At 46.1% G+C, this 16,954-nt stretch overlaps 1 long non-coding RNA gene across 1 annotated transcript in view; it reads right to left on the reverse strand.

Annotated features, from left to right (window-relative positions):
- The window catches only part of LOC149874933 (uncharacterized), a 46,740-nt gene extending 31,880 nt beyond the window's left edge, over nt 1-14,860 (reverse strand). The window contains exons 1-2 of the long non-coding RNA XR_016439992.1: nt 14,751-14,860; nt 12,580-12,656 (exon numbers count right to left, since the gene is read on the reverse strand). This is a non-coding gene — a long non-coding RNA (uncharacterized LOC149874933). The remainder of the gene's footprint in view (nt 1-12,579; nt 12,657-14,750) is intronic.
- Nucleotides 14,861-16,954: the final 2,094 nt, after the last annotated feature.

Below are 16,954 nucleotides of genomic sequence, written 5' to 3' on the forward strand. Positions count from 1 at the left end.
CCTGGGAGGTGGAAGACCTAGACCCCAGTACCTACTCCAGGAAATGTTTAACCATTTATGAACAACATGACAGCATCAACAGGAGAAACTAACTCCAACCTTTAGCCAATCCTTTAGCTGAAAGAACTTTAGTTCAACTGCCCCAGCACCATTTTAAAGCGTGGGGATGCTGATACACAAGATGTGGCAGCACTGTAGCTAGAGCGGCTCTTAGAGCAGTCTAATTAAGGTGCAGCCTCCCTATACTTCCAGGGCATGTGTAAAAGTGCCCATAGTGATTAGAGCTGTCTCTTTAGTGGTGGGAAATTAAGATCAAATCCAAGTATTTGGTTATTCAGAACCAAGAAAGGCAAGCTTTTCAAGCTCATTTTTGGGAGTTGGCTTTTCACAAGGAAAAAAAAGGCACTAGATGTAATTACCAATTCCAACTGTCCATATCAAATCTACCCCCAAAAGTTAGTAAGTCAGGTTTGGAATTTTAGTTTAGGACAGTTTCTAGCAATTTTTATATTAATAGGCACAGCAGCTTAAGAGTGCAGGCAGGGTAGCAGTTATACACATGGCTGTGGCAAAAAACCATTTTTTTACCCCCTCATCCCCATCAGCACTAAGGGCAGTTGCTCCTATTGTTCCACCCTAGTTATTCCACTGGATATTAATTATAAACATTATTATTCTTTTTGAAATTTATAATTATAAAAATGTGGATTCAGACCCTCTAGGGCAGTGGTTTTCACCTTATGACCCACAGATCCCTTGGGATCCACAGACTATGTCCAATGTATCTGTGAAAGATGACTATGATCAATCAAAAGTATGTGAATACCCACACTTAAAAAATTCAAGGGGGTCCATACCTCCATTTGAAATTTCCAAAGGGATCTGTACCTCCATTTGAAAATTTTTAGGGATCCGAAAATGAAAAAATTGAACACTGATTGCACACTGCAGCAGCTACAGGTGCAGCCTGAGCCTGCTACAATGACAGCAGGCATGCACCCTTGTCATGTGGGCTGCTGCAGCCAACATGTGGTAACCCTGCACTGAAGCAGCAGGTAAGGTCTTTGAGTTTCCAGGTGAGGCAAGATTTGCTCAGATCCACTGCTCTCTGCCTAATATCTCCCACCCAACTCTACATGATGTCCTTCCTCCACTCTGGTCAGGGCACCAGCTGATAATCATTGCTCTAGACCATCTTCAACTAATAAAATTGCTTGATCTGCACTAGTAATGACGGCTCTGTGTTTTTGCTACCTAAGTATTTGTGGTATTCCTGGCCAACGTAATGTTTGTTTAATTCGATAACAACACAAAATAAAAGGAGAAGGAGGGGAGAAAAGGACAGATGGATTACTAGTAGTCTATACTGTCTATTTGTTCAGCAGTGCTACCAGCCCAGAACTTTTGAAAACTAATGAAAAAATATCTATAGAATCAGCTTCATTGCATTTCTCAATTTCTATCCATCATGACATTAGCGTGACCTTGATATATTCTAAATAATATGTTATGTTTACACATTATACATATGCCTGGTGCCTGGGAGAAGCCAGGCAAAAGGCACTAATTCCTGCCCAGGGAAGGTAAATGATTCAGAGCTGCCTATGCCTTTGCTTGGCTGAGTTGTTTGGTGGGCTGTGCATGTTTTGAGCAAGTGCTCTGAGAAGCTGGGAGTGTTGCTGACTGAGTGTTTGCTGATGCTAAGTGATTGCTGCTTGGGCCTGACAGAAGCCCTAATAAGGGGGCGGAGCTGGTCCAGACCCAGCCAGGTATAAAAGGAGGCTCCCCAGGTGACCAGGGAGCCAGTGAACAAGGGCTGCAAAGAGGGTAAGCAGTTTGCTGGCCAGTTCAAGGCTCTACCCCCACGCTGTCCCCCGCCATACACACACTTTTTTGAGAGGCAAGCGCTTCAGCTTGGTGTGAGGAAGCAGGAAAAATGGAACCCTTTGGGGGCCAATTAGCAATAAACAGGCCAACTTACAGGTGAAATCGCTAGGGAAGGTGTGCTTAGAAGAGCAGTAAGAAAGAAAAGGCAGATTAAGAGACCCAGGGAGATGGCTGGAGGACATCACAATGCCATTGATTTGATACTGGAGAAGACCTCTAGGACTGTGGAGGAAGAAATGTCAGAGGCATCATTAGAGATGAGAGAGAACATGAACACCCAAAAGGGTGGAAGCTGGAGGTTTGTGAGTTCTGGTAGCAATCAAAGATTTTCACCTCCACCTTCAGGAGTTCATCTGGAGAACAGATATCCAACCCTTGTAATACAGAGGGAGGAGCACATTCCATTGCTGGAGGAGGAGGACAGGATGGGACTGACCGAGGTGGCAAGGATCAAGACCATCACCACCAATAAGAAGCAACAGGTGGTGGTGGTTGGAGACTCCCCTCTGCAGACGATAGAGAGAGCCAGCTGCCAACTTGACCTGTTGCCTCAGGAAGTCTGCTGCTTGCCTAGAGCCTGGATCCAAGATGTCACAGAGGGACTACTGAGGCTCATCCAGCCCTCTGACTACTACCCCATGCTGCTCATCTATGTGGGTACCCATGATACTGCCAGAGTAGACCCTGAGAATATCAAAAGTTACTAAAGGGCTCTGGGTACAAGCATGAAGAAGTCTGGGGCTCAGGTTGTGTTCTCATCAATTCTTCAAGTCAAGGAAAAGGGCCCAGGCAGGAATAGGTGCATCCTGCAGGTCAACACCTCGCTGCACAGGTGGTGTCATCACCAGGGCTTTTGCTTTTGACCACAGGAAGGATTGCTTCTTCTCTTCTTGGGAAGAGATGGGATCCACCTAATAAAGAAAGGAAAAAGCGTCTTTGCAGACAGGCTCGCTAACCTAGTAAGGAGTGCTTTAAACTAGGTTTGGCAAGAAATAGAGACCAAAGCCCTAAAGTAAGTGGAGAAGCAGGAGACCTAGAGGAAGAACAAGCAGAAGAGGGCAACAGAGGAGGTGCTCTCATACTTCCTGAGAAATTAGGGCAATCAGCTAGTTACCTCAGGTGCCTGTACACAAATGCACAGAGCCTGAGGAAGAAGAAGGAAGAATTGGAAGTCTTGTAGAGTCATGGAACTATGACATCATTGGAATAGCAGAGACTTGGTGGGATAGCTCATATAACACTGTGGTTTTCTTCATGCTGCAACTACCCTGGGAGTGGTGCAGCACTGCATGCCTGTCACTGCTGGGCTGTGCCATGTCCCCTACTCACTATGCGGTCAGATGCATGTGGCATTGCACAGCTCTCGGGGCAGGGGCAGCAGCAGTGGGGAGCTGGGTGTAGTGCACAGGGGCAACAGCCTCTGCCCCAGGCTCATATGGGGTGGGGGGCGCATGACTTCCAGGCCTCCTGGATATGCGCAGCAGCATGAGCCCCCCCCCACAGACTTAGACAAGCTTCCTGGGCTCTGCTTCTCCTGCTGGGCTCCACTCACTCTGGTCCCTTCCCCTGCCCCACTCGCTCCCTCATGGGGTGGGGCCTTGATCTGCCCCATCCTTCCTCTGCTTATGCTTCTCAGTAAACTAAATTACAAAAAGGAAACTTATAAGAAGTGGAAACAAGAACAAATAGCTAGAGAAAAATATAAGCATTGCTTGGGTATGAAGGGAAGAAGTCAGAAAGGCCAAAGTGCAATTGGATTTCTAGTCAGCAAGGGATATGAAGAGTAGAAAGAAGGGTTTCTACAAGTATGTCGGTAGCAAGATCAGGGAAAGTGTGGGTTCCTTACTGAATGGTGGAAGAAACCTTGTGATGAAAGATGCAGAAAAGGCTGACGTGCTCAATGCTTTTTTTGCCTCAGTCTTCACAGGCAAGATCACAGACTAGTGCAGAGTTTGGGGAGGACTTGAGCAGCCCTCAGCAATGAAAGAACAGGTTAGGAACTATTTAGAAAAGCTGGATGTGTACAAGTCCATGGGGCCAGATGGGATGAACCCGAGGGTGCTGAAGTAGTTGACTGATGTGATTGCAGAGCTAATAGCCATCATCTCTGAAAACTCATGACAATCAGGAGAGGTCCTGGATGATTGGAAAAGGGCAAACATAGTGCCCATATTTAAGAAAGGGAAGAAGAAGGATCCAGGGAACTACAGACCAGTCAGCCTTGTAGCAAAACCCCCAGGTTTGGTTTTGTTTTGTTTTTTATTGCATTCACTCCCCTTCCCCAACCATTTCTGACTTTTTCTCTCCCTCTCTATTCCCTATAGATAAGTATAAGTACGCTAAAGATGTATGATAAGCTTTAAAGACTTTTATTTTGGCAGCAAGTTTTTGGTTTTGGATATCCACTGTTTTATACTGTATTATTTTATATTGATTTTTACTGCTGTATATTGTATTATTATCATTTTGTATTGATTTGATTGTTTCTATGGATATTGTATGGTTTAGGCCTGTGTTTGTAAATCAACCAAAATCATGTCAAGTCTTCATCTTGTGTCCTCTGCCCAGATATCCCCTGTGTGTCCCAACTGTATGAGTCACATATCCCTCCCATGTAAATTGGTTCCCCAATAAATGAGTGTGACTGGGAATGATTGAAATACAATGGTAGCAGGCCTCTACTGAATGGCCTGTAACAACTGGTCATCACCTCACATTGATTTATCAAGGAAGGACAGATCTCTCCCAGGAACAGAGACAAGACCAGCATTTGAAAGACAAAAGACCTTGTAGAACCAGCAACTCTCACCATTACAGACACCCGAAACCGCACATCCCTGCACGGAGCGCACATGCTCAGTATGCCAGGGGCTGACCCTTGCCTGGGCTCCTGTCACTTCTGCCACACAAGGTCTGCTCCTATAAAAAGGGGAAGTGAAGACAAACACAGTGAGGCACCCTCTCCATCTGGACCAGGACCATGCCACACCACCTATCCACCCCAGAGGCCCTGCCGGCGACCCCCTGTGAGGAAGTGGGGCCTAGGAGTGGCCGTGTACTCCCTAGCGCCCCCTACCATCACGTAAGGTGGATTCAGCACCCTCAGATTCTCACCCACCACATCTTTGATGATAAATAGGTATAGATGGGAGGCTGCCTTTATCCCCCCAGTGAACGGTATGAATGTCCCTGCCCCTACTCCGTATGGGGTACCTCTGTGCACCCCTTGCCTTAAGGGCTATGCGTGCCTCCAAACCTCCCCTTTAGCATGCCCCAAGCCTCGTAGCTGTTCTCAGAACGTTGTTTTGTCCCTTGCCCTCCGGCGCCCTCTCCGGTGCCCCTGGGCCTATCAAGCCCTGGTGCCCCTCTCTGGCACCCCTGGGCTTACCACACTCTTGGCTCCTTGGGCCTGGCACGTAGCCGCTGCCCTGTCACCGGCACCCCCCGGGGCCTGGCACGTAGCCGCTGCCCTGTCACCGGCACCCCCCGGGGCTACGCCGCGCTCTCCTGTGCGCACTGCCCCTTCCTGGGGCCTATGCTGCGCTCTTCATGCCCGCTGCCCCTCTTGGGGCCTATGCCACACTCCACGCCTTTTGCCTTCTCTGGGGCCTGTGCCGCGCCTCTCGCAATGAGGCCGCTGCCCCACTCTGGGGCCTGTGCCGCGCCTCTCGACGAGTGCCCTTCTGGCACTCTTTATGCTGTGCCACTGTGCCCCTACTGGGCACCAGGAACCCCCAAACTGCTGGGGAGCCCCCGTGAGGCCTCCTCTCACCCCTACAGCCTCACCCGGTCCTCCGGGGTAACTATAACCAAAACCCGAGCCACCTGGCTACAACACAAACAATACAGAGCCTCCCCACTCATAAAGTAAGCTCCAAGCCCCTCTAGGGCTTGCAACCCTACCTCCCTTTAGGGTGTTCTTATCCCTAGCATCATCGCAGCCAGTCAGCACAGTAAGGCTGCAACCACCAACTCAGGCCGCTCAGCTCTGCCGCAGAGCTCTGCTCCTGCTCCTGCTCCTGCTCCTGCTCCTGCTCCTGCTCCTGCTCCTGCTCCTGCTCCTGCTCCTGCAACCACCAGAAGGGAACTGCTCTCTGGCTCAGGCCTGGGCAGTTTATAAAGGCCCAACCCTGCCCCCTTCTGGTCACCTGACCTATCTGGTTGCTGCAGCAACCGACACCTGAGCTGCCCCTGGTGATTGGCAGGTCCTCAACCCTACATTAGTCACAGGACATCTCCTTGATCCTGTGACACCCCCCTCTGGACAACACCTACTGGACAAGGACTCCTTTCCAGCCTGGATAGGTAGATATTACCTACACACCTTCCTCCTACAATTTGGACTCTCTCTTTCTCCTCCTGGACTTCAGAGGACCTCAGTCCCTGCACCAAGCCTCTCTAACTCCTGCTGCCATTCTGTGTGTGCAGGGTGGAAGGGAACCAATTTGGCATTGTGTCACCATCTCCTCTGTTCAATAAAACCACTGTCATTTGCAACCCCAAGGTTGGGTCCTGTTTTACTGAATTCCAGTCCCTTCCCTATCTTAAATTCCAGTCTCATTCTTTCTTTCTCTCTCAGCTCCAGTTCCCACCCTCTCTGCTAGTTTCCCAATCTCCTCCCAATTCCATCTCTCCTTTTCTGCCACCTCTCAGACTCTCTTTGATTTCCTGCTGTTCCTGCTTCCTGCTGCTTTTCCTGTGGTTGTCTGCTGCCCATCTCTCTGTTTTCAGGCTCCCCACCCCACCCTGAAGCTTCCCAGCTCCTATTAGCTGTCCTGCAGTTCTCTCCAGCTTCTAGCATTTTCCCTCTCCCTACCTACCTTTTCAGCTCCCCCGTAGCTGCACTGGCATGCTTTCCCTGTTCTGCAGGCTTGGGCATTCTCTTTTAATCAATTAAGATCAATTAACCTAAAGTTACCCCCTAGCCTCAGTTCTTCAGCCTAGGCCCCTGTAGTCTACTGGTTCTAGTCCCAGTCCTGGTAACTTTAACTCCGTACACTTCTACTTTCTTACCTTAACCTTTCCCCAGTTATCCCAAGTACACCAAGCACGTGCATACACATCAGAACACCCAACTTAGGAACTCACCTGTGTGTATGTGTAGGTGGGTGGTATGTGTGTAAATTAGTAAATATGAATAATACACACACACACACACACATATATAGATATCATTGTGCGTGTGTGTGGTATATAAGTGAGTAATCCATGTATGTGTATTGAATGTGCAGGTGTTGGTAACTGGTAACTGATTCTGTATAAATTTGGTGTGTGTAGCATGTATGGTCTTAAATTGGTAATAGTATGCAAGTGCCTAGGCTGGTTTGAATGTGTATGTGCCTGAGCTGGTAGTGTGAGTGTGTATGCCTAATAGGAGTGTATGCACCTAGTGAGTGTATGTATGCTTAATTGATTTTTATGTGTGCATGTGCAATTGTACACCACACCCTCCTGTCTAACACTGCAATATTGAGATCCTGAGCATTGACCTGACCCCTCAGGACAACAGCCTGACCTCAGTCCCTGGAAAAATCATGGAGCAGATCTTCATTTCTAAGCACTTGGGAGAGAGAAAGCTGATTAGTGTCAAAGATCAAAGTCTTTGATTTCAGATGCCGATGGCAAAAGGTCAGATGGCAAAAGGTCAGAGGCTAACACAACAAACTCTGCAATTGTAGTCTATCCCTCTGTATTAACAGTGCTGCATATATACACCCCTGTCTGTGCCTCATTTCAAATCACTTGAGTTCTCATACGAGAGAGAAACTAACCCTGACAGCCCAGCATGAAAGATAAAGTACCTATAGTAACGAGATTAGCTGACTTTAATGAAACTGTAAGATCAGAATAATGTGTCGTCCTTACCCTCTTGTGACCAAACAGGCTCAGTACCACCTAAGCTAAAAGAAAGGCCCCCACCTTTCTTAAAGGATGGGCTGCCAGCATGAAACCTGAGCAAACAAAAAGAGCACAAGTGCCAACTCGTTAATTAGTAATGGCTACCTGGCATGTAGTAATTGGTTACCTGGCCAAGTATAACTTTGAAAGAACTTCCACCCAAAGCAGAGAACTCTCCACACACACACACCAAGGAGACGCAGTTTGTAAAGTGGCCTCTTACAAACATCTCTCCGCCTTCGATCCTTATCTCGGCGTAACCCCGTCCTCGCCGGCTCGACTATCTCCCTCGTTATCTTTCTTATCAAGAGTTCTCGGTAATCTGCAGACTGCAACGGCTTTTGTGAATCACTTGGAATCAAGTCTATTACCCACCCTGTAAATGCTGGGTAACATGCTATTTGCATGCTGTAACTGAATAAATCAACTCCTCTGCCTATGCTGCACTACATCAGTAGCATAAGTAAAATAAACTTTCTGTGTAACCAATACGCTTTAAATCATCTGACTCCTGCTCGCCGTTAACACCACCTGTCTGGTCATAAATCCCCCCCTTGCGCCAAGCTGGTCGTGCCGACCCAGGCTCGCAGGTCAAGGGTACACCGGTCATCGGGGCACGACAACTGGAAACAGTCAGCATGGATTCACCAAGGGGAAGTCATGCCTGACTACCCCAATCACCTTCTATGATGAGGTGACTGACCCTGTAGGGAGATGAGTGGATGTGGTATACCTTGATATTAGCAAGGCTTTTGATATGGTCTTCCACAACATTCTCACAGGCAAGCTAAGGAAATATTGCCTGGATGAATGAACTGTAAGGTGGATAGAAAACTGGTTGGAGCATTGGGTTAAGGGTATTAATCAATGTCTCAATGTCTAGTTGGCAGCTGGTATCAAATCGAGTGCCCCAGGGGTCAGTCTTGGGACCAGTTTTGTTCAATGTCTGCATCAATGACCTGGAAGATGGCATAGAGTGCAACCTCAGCAAGTTTGCAGATGACACCAAACTGGGGAGAGTAGTAGATATGGTGGAGGGTAGGGCTAGGATTCAGAGTGATCTAGACAAATTGAAGGATTGGGCCAAAAGGAATCTCATGAGGTTCAGCAAAGTCCTTCACTTGGGACAGAACAATCCCATGTACCAGTCCAGGCTGGCTGACTGGCTGGGCAGCAGCTCTGGAGAAAAGAACCTGGAGGTTACAGTGAACAATAAGTTAGTGGTTGCAGTGGACAGTAGTCAGCAGTGTGCCATAGTTGCCAAGAAGTCTAACGATGTACTGGAAATGAATTGGTAGGTGTTTTCCCAGTAGGTCAAGGGAAATGATTATTCCCCTTTATTCAATACTGATGAGGCCACATCTGGAGTACTGTGTTCAGTTTTTGGGCCCCCATTACAGAAAAGATGTTGAGAAATTGGAGAAAGTCCAGCGGGGGGCAACAAAAATGATTTGGGGGCTGAGGCATATGACTTCTGAGAAGAGGCTGAGGGAACTGGGCTTATTTAGTTTAGGGAAGAGGAGACTGAGAGGGGAGTTAATAGCAGCCTTCTACTACCTGAAGGGAAATTTGAAAGAGGATGGAGCTAGATTGTTCTCAGTGGTGGCAGATGACAGAACAAGGAGCGATGGTCTCAAGTTGCAGCAAGGGAAGTTTAGGTTAGATATTAGGAAGGACTCTCTCACTAGAAGGGTAGTAAAACACTGGAACAGGCTACCCAGAGAGGTGGTGGAATTTCCATCCTTGGAAGTTTTCAAGACCCGGCTAGACAAATCTTTGGCTGAGATGATCTAGTTGATCTGCTTTGAGCATGGCGTTTGACTAGATGAGGTCCCATCCAACCTTAATTTTCTATGATTCTATGAAATAAGAAAAGTTAAGACTTTAAAGATAGGAAATGCACAAACTGGAAAACTCAAGGAATGAGGAAGGATGAAGGAAATATGAGAAGGAAAATAAATAGAAGGGAAGAAAAACTCAAAGTAAACACTAAGTTAATAACACAGTGGACACTTTAGCTTGTTTCATTAAAGTGGTTTCTAATGAGAAAACTAAGTTCGCTGCTGCTAGGGCTTTAAAATAATTTCCATTGAAAACTATGCTTGAACTCTAACGTCCAGTTACAAATGCTAGTGACTTTCTTTTTGTTTTCAACACAACTGAACTGGAAGCTGTGACACAAAATAAACATTTGACATTTAGAAGAGGGGAAAACAGTGGAAACAGCCTGACCTGCCACTAACACATCAACTTCTTTGCTTAAGCATTTGGACATAATGGCATACAGAGCAGTAAAACACAATGAGGTTGGACAGATTTCAGATTAAGTCCTTACAGATATACAGCCATATAACAGCAAGTCCTTGCCAAAGCAACCACTAATTTACATGATCATTAAAACACATTTTGTCTAAAAGTGTTTACAGTAGATAACACTGAACTTGCCTGAAATGCTGTGTTACAATGACTGTAAGCATTTAAGGTCAAAAGATATGATTCTTAGACAAACTCATAACCTAGTTGTACTGCTACCTTGTAACTTTATCCCCAAAGAAACCCTCTTAAAAATGATATAGCACTCCATAACATTGCCAAAGCACTTTACAAGCATTGAATATTTAATATGGACAATATGCATGGGAGTGGGGTATGATTACCAGAAGTATAGCTAGGAGTAGAGGAACAGGGAACCAGACCCAGGTACAAATTTACAGGAGGCATCTAAGTGGTTTGCCTAGCCTGCTGGCTTCTGCAGGCAGGTTATGCTCCCCGAGGAGCCCCTCAGCTGCTCCTCTAAACTACAGCACAGTGTTTCATCCACACAAAAGTAAATAAATAAGCAAATAAAATTAAATTCTTCTGCCTCATTCCAGGCCATAGAAGGGAATCCTTTGGGTCTGGCCTGAACACAGTAGCCTGGCCTTCCTTGGTAGAAAGCCTTTTTAGCCCATAGCTTGCTTTCAGCTTACCACTGTTCTCTCACAGATCCTGCTCTTCTGATCTCTCCTTGGGATTTTAAGTGCCTAGAGACTCATCCTCATTGTCTAAATGCCCCACAACCAGGCTTCCTGAACAAGACTAGCTCTTCCCTTTTAAAAGGCCAGTCACCCTATTATAAGCTGCCAGAAATGGGTCCCTTGAGCAGACTTGCCACCTATCCATAAATTTATAGTCAATATGAATTCAGGACCAAAATGCCTGTCCATAAAATCCATAAAAACACTTAACTGTCCAAAAGTGCATTAAGCAGGGAGTTTGTTTGAAGATCCCTCATCAAAAAGAAGGTGGGCCTACAAGTAGGAGAACAACACCCTGCAGGTCTCAATGCTTTGTAGACCTCTCCCGCAACCATGTGCTGCTGTTGCTGCTGCTGAGTTCTGTCAGCTACCTCTAACACTGACGATTTACAGGGAGGAATCTTTGAGGGTCTATGCTATGATTCAGAGAGTGGGGCCACCAGATGTAAAGCTGGTGGAACAGCATAGGTCAGGATCCTGTTGGGGGAATCAGGGTGTGAGGATGAAGAGAGAACCCTGGGGTGGGAAGCAGCAAAGTAGAACTATTGATGTAGTCAAAGAGGGTTGCCAAACCAAGAATATTTTTTTACTATAAGCTTTTTAATGACAACCAAACTTTTTAATTTTTTTGGGTGGTGTTATAACACCTAAATTTGAACCCGTCCCTTCTAACTGAAGCCTGGCAGAAGGGCAAAAATTGGCAAAGGGTTATGTTTACATTATATAAGACAGATCTCAGTAAAAAATTGTCAGTAAAGAAGCTCAGTTGCAGATTAACAGTAAAAAAGATTTGTTAGATTGGCAACCCTGATCCCAAAGGGGTCTTCACATTGGGGGCACTGTAGCTGCTATATGAGAAGCCTGCACTGCAAGAGCAGCCTGAGCCTGAGCCTAAGCCTGAGCCTGCTATAGTGGCAGCCTTTGTCATGTGGGCTGCTGCAGCCAGCATGTGGTGACCCCACAGTGCAGCACCAGGTGAGATCTTTGAGTTTCCAGGAGAGGCAAAATTTGCTCAAATCCATTCCTCTCTGCATAATATCTTCTGCCCAACTCTATACTACATCCTTTCTCCACCCTCCAGTGATCAGAAACCTGTAACAGAACAGAGGCTCAAAGTACATAAACTAGTTTCAAATGTCTGAAACTGGTTTAAGATAAACCTGGTTGAATGTGGTATCAGACTTAACTGATTTAGGTCAAACCAGTTTATGAAAATTCTGTCCCAGACCCCTTCCTGGTTCACATTAAATCAGAGTCCCCAAGCATCGCAAAATTTTGCAGCCCTTGGCTGGCTGTACTGTCTGGTCCAGAGAGCAGGGCTGGCCCTGTCCCTCTGCTCCCTAGCTAGAGTAATGAGAGCTGGCTCACTGGCCTCACTGCCTGGCTTACTGCCTCTTTCCTCCTCCCCCAGGCAAAACCTTGTTGGGGTTTGGGACCAGGAAGGTAGGCTAAACTTCTCTTCTCCCTGAGTACAGAGCTGCCCTGCCTGCTTACTTAGTGCTAGCTTCAACTGTGGACTACAAATCCAAGAGGAACCTGGAACCAGGAAGAAGAAGTAATGAGCAACCCTAAAGAGTCCTGCTGCTATGATTGTGGACTGCAAATCCCAGAGACCTCAGGGGCAGCAGGAAGAGGAAGTAAGCACACAGCTCATGCTGGCTACATGCCAAAGAGCCATATGGTAGTGCCCCTGGCTTCTGGCTTGAGCCATTTCCTGAATCAGAAGTAAATGTCTGTTCATTTGCTTATTGGCTCAGGCTTTGCAGCTTAGACTCACCTGCGAAGACTGAATCATTTCAGCCTTGGGCTTTTTGACTCTCTGTAGTTTGCCTTGATGTTTCTCCCATCTTATTGCTGGAGAAATAGATACAAATAAGTTAAGAGTCTTGCTCAGTTCAAATAATAAAACAGTGTCAATTCAAACAATAAAACAGTGTCAAAACTGGAATTAGACTTCACAGTTTATGCTCAGCTCTTTAGATGATGCTACATCTGTTTTTCGTCTCAGATTATACCTGTCACTGCCAGGTATAACAGCTCCAATGGCATTTTTAAAGGCGGGTGAGTGGGGCACCCTTCAAGTCCTGCTATATTTTCCTCCTCTAAGAACCAGCTTTCCACCTTTGCTTGCCTACCATGACTTGATGTAACTTGGTTCTTAAAGAGGGAGGCTGACCCAAAAGGTTCCCAGATGGGCTCCAAGGATCACCACCTGGAGGATAATGAGCTTTTGCCTTAAGGGCAAAATGCATGCTCCGACCTTCTCTTGATGTGCCCCATGCCTTGCAGATGTTTTATAATTTTCTCTTTATACCAGGGTCTCAGCTGCTGTGGGCTTACTCCCTCTCTCTCTAGCTAAGTCTGTCAGTCAAAATCCACTAAGTAGGGCTTGACTCCAAGGCTCTAGCTCTTTGACCTGCTTGGGCTATTCCCCTTCCCCATTTCATATGTAACCTGGGCTGTACTCCAAGAGGTACCCCCTCTCCAATTGAAGGGATCAAAGCAGATGCACAACACTGTGGGAGGTGTAGGGACTCTCCTCCCTGTATAGAGCAGAGCCAGACAACCAATTGGGACTTAACCATATACCTTTTAATACTAGGAACATAACAGGCATAAATCAGAGGGTATAGTGGACACTACAATGCCCCAAGGAGGCAGGATTCAACACATATTAGACACTTACAATCATTGACAAAAAACAGGTTAACAAAATATAAAACACAAACAGCAGAAAAAACAATATGGGTTGGTGAAATATAAAAAAAGGCACAAAATGCAAAATGTCAAAGACATATAGAGTCTTGGTATCTGGAAGGGGAGAAAGCACAATGTCCCCTTTCCACTACAAGAAGATTTGTTTCTTGTTAGCTTACTCATCCCAAGTCATCTCAGTTGGGACTTGAACCCAGATCTCTCACATGTAGGCAGGAACACTACCACACAGCTACCACTGGTGACACTGCTCCAGCCTGCTAGGGGTCCTGACCTTCCTGGAACCCCATCTTCATGTTGAGCTGCCTGGCCTCTGATTGGAGGAGCTGGAAGCAGAGCTGGGAACCTCTCAGCTTGCTGCTCAGATCCTTACTGGAGCAGAGGGGAGTCTCTACTGCTGGCTGCAGCCTCTCCCAGGGGATCCTGGAGCCCAGTGGGGATCCTCTCCTGCTGGCCGCACACCGTGCTGCTGAGGGTCCCACTGCTGCCTGCAGGTCCTGCTCTTTCAGGCTCCTCTGGGGCACTGCTCCTACCCTGCTGGCTCAGCTCTTACCAGCTCTGTGAAGCTCCTTCCTTATTGTCCCTCGCTGGTCTCTCCTGAGTCAGCCCATGCTTCCCCTTTTATCCCCCTCCAGGTGACCCAAGCGGCTAAGCAGGGGACGCAGGGGATGAGTCTCTGGGGCCTGATTGTTGCAGAAAGGGAATCCCAAGTCCTCCAATCAGCTTTTACCCCTTCAAAACCCCTGGGCCAAATCATTACCAGATTGGTGAGGAAAGGGAATCCCAAGTCCTCCAATCATCTTTTGCCCTTTCAAAACCCCTGGGCCAGGTCACTGCCAGTTATCCTGTCACACATACTTTCTACCACACCAGGTCTCCTGGCCCTTCTACACTGTGCCCCTATGGTGCCAGGCTCTTGGGGCTTCAGACCCCTCCAGGTTTGCCCCTCTTTCTGTAGTTAGGACCTAAGTCCACCAACTAGGACCTGGCTTCAAGGCTCCTAGCTTCCCTTCAAGCAACTCTGTGCTCATGGCCCTAGTGCTGCACTCCTCATGCAGCAGGGCTTCATGAGCCTTCTATCATGGCACTCTTAGGTGCTAAGAGGTCTCCTCCTCCCCTATAGCCTCAGCCACAAATTACTGGCCTTAACTTTAAATGTAAACAATAGGCCCATGTGACCTAAGGTAAATAAATAAGGAAAATAAAGGCAGAAGAGGCAAACTGCATACTTACATACAATTGGGCTTCTGTCTCCCAGCTTGTCACATTCTTTTTGAGGAGGCTGCCACAGCTTCTCTGTAGTCATCAAGAGTCCCCCTCTCTGCTGTCCCCTGCTCTCCCCCCCCCCCCTGCTTTCTCTGCCTGAGCTTTTTATGGTTCTGGCCTTTCCCTTCCGGTCACCTGACTGCCAGCAGGGCTTGATCCTTAACCCCTGTCTGACTGGATGGCTGTGCCCAGAAAGTTCTGGATTTATAGGGGCCGCGTTGCTTCCTGGTAACATGGCTAGGCTTAACCCCTGCTTGACTGAACAACTGTGTCCAGAAAGTTCTGGATTTAAAGGGGCTGCATTGCTTCCTGGTAACATGACTAGGCTTCCCTGGGGCCAGGAAAGACCAGTGTCTCAGAGTGCCAGGGGTATGAGAGACATTACTAAGCTACTATACCCTGTACAATTTCAGTGGAACAAGAAAACCGTACTTTGTGCTTTCTGGACAAGTTAAGGTTCCTTTTATCCGTTATACTGTTAGTTAGAAGTGACCATCCTACTGAACTGCTAATGAGATCTATTAAAAAAGATTAACCTTGAAAGATGAGAAAAACTATGAAGGAAAAATGTAGTCCATATATGCATAATGTATCTATTGAAAATATAAATTCCACCAAGACCACAGACTTTTATACCTTAGGCACTTTCTTTGGTGATGGATTACACTTTCAGAGAGATACTGGATTACACTTTCAGAGGATACTATTTTTAGTAGTGAAAGCCAGCACTAGGGAAAGACACCATATTCCAAAAAAATGAGATGCTTTAACTGAATTAAATTTCTTATGTACTGATTTAAAAATGAGATATCTGAATTAAAATGGGGAATGTCTGGCTAGGCAGTAGAATTGTAGAAAAGGACCTGGGAGATGCAGTGTACCACAGACTAAAGATGACTAATATTCAGCCAACAGTGTTCTCTTGTTGCAAAAAAAAATAGACAAGAGCATATCAGTTTGTATTAACAGTCTCTTGTAAGTCAAGGAAACCAATTCTGTGATCTGTTGAGCACTGGTGAGGCCTTACCTGGAGTACTGTGTCCAGTTTTGTGCCCCACTCTTCAAGAAAGACGTCATGGATCAGAAAGAGTTCGGCATAGAGAGTAAACAATTACTCTCTGGAATATGGGGAGAGCATGACATATGAAGAAAGGCTGCAAGAACTAGAATTGTTTAGTCTGGAAAAGGAAAGAGTGGGTGGGGATTTGATAAGAGTCTTCAAATACCTGAAAGGTGTTTATAAAGAGGATGGAGGTAGCCTTTCCTTTTCTCTGAGGCTGTAGAAAACAGGATTAGGGACAATGGCCTCCCACTGAACTCGGGGAAATTGAGGTTGAAAATTACAAGGAACTTTCTAACTGTGAGTGTATTCAAGCATTAGAACACACTGCCTAGAGAGTTTGTGAGATCTCCATCCTTGGAAGTTTTCAAGAGAGGGTTAGAGAGACATTTAGCTGGGATGGTTTAGTCAGGGATGATCGTGCCTTGACCAAGGGGCTGGTCCAGATTACCTCATGATGTTCCTTCTAGCCCTACTTTCCTATGATCCTGTGATACTAAATGGTTGTCATGTAATGTTTGTATCTATTGTTCACATATCGCAGCAACAGCAAAGTGACAATTATTCATCCCTGTCACCAAGTATAAGTTAATTTCACAACCCTTAGTACATTTTTAAGAGTTTTATGTGTATTATATGGTTAGTTATAATCATCACCAGTTAACAAGTCAGTATTTGCCAACAATTAGCATAAAATGATGTCTGAGAAACCATGCACTTTTAGGTATCTGTAAGCATTTTCCCCCTTTTCACACATTTGGCAATTAGGTAAAAATAAGTGGCATACTACCAAATATCTTCAGGATCTGTGATATCTAACTTTTCCCCACTAACCCTATAACAAAATGACAGATTAGTCTTTCTGATTTTGCCACTCTGTACAAAAAGACTGACTTTACCAACTTATAAAACAAAAACTGGATCAGAGAAGAAGCAACCCACCTTTATAGAAATGAACCATCTTCCCTCAAACCAAAAAAAAAAAATCATCTCCTACTACATAGAAGATAACAAATGTTACCCTCTTTGTGACGGCCAGAACCGAAGAAATTAATAAGCAATAAATATGTGCTTCTTAGAAGCATTTGGAACTTTTGTCTAATATAAAGCT

The sequence above is a fragment of the Crocodylus siamensis genome, chromosome 1, assembly GCF_052110815.1.
Source record: "Crocodylus siamensis isolate JL-2025a chromosome 1, ASM5211081v1, whole genome shotgun sequence".
Lineage (NCBI taxonomy): Eukaryota > Metazoa > Chordata > Crocodylia > Crocodylidae > Crocodylus > Crocodylus siamensis.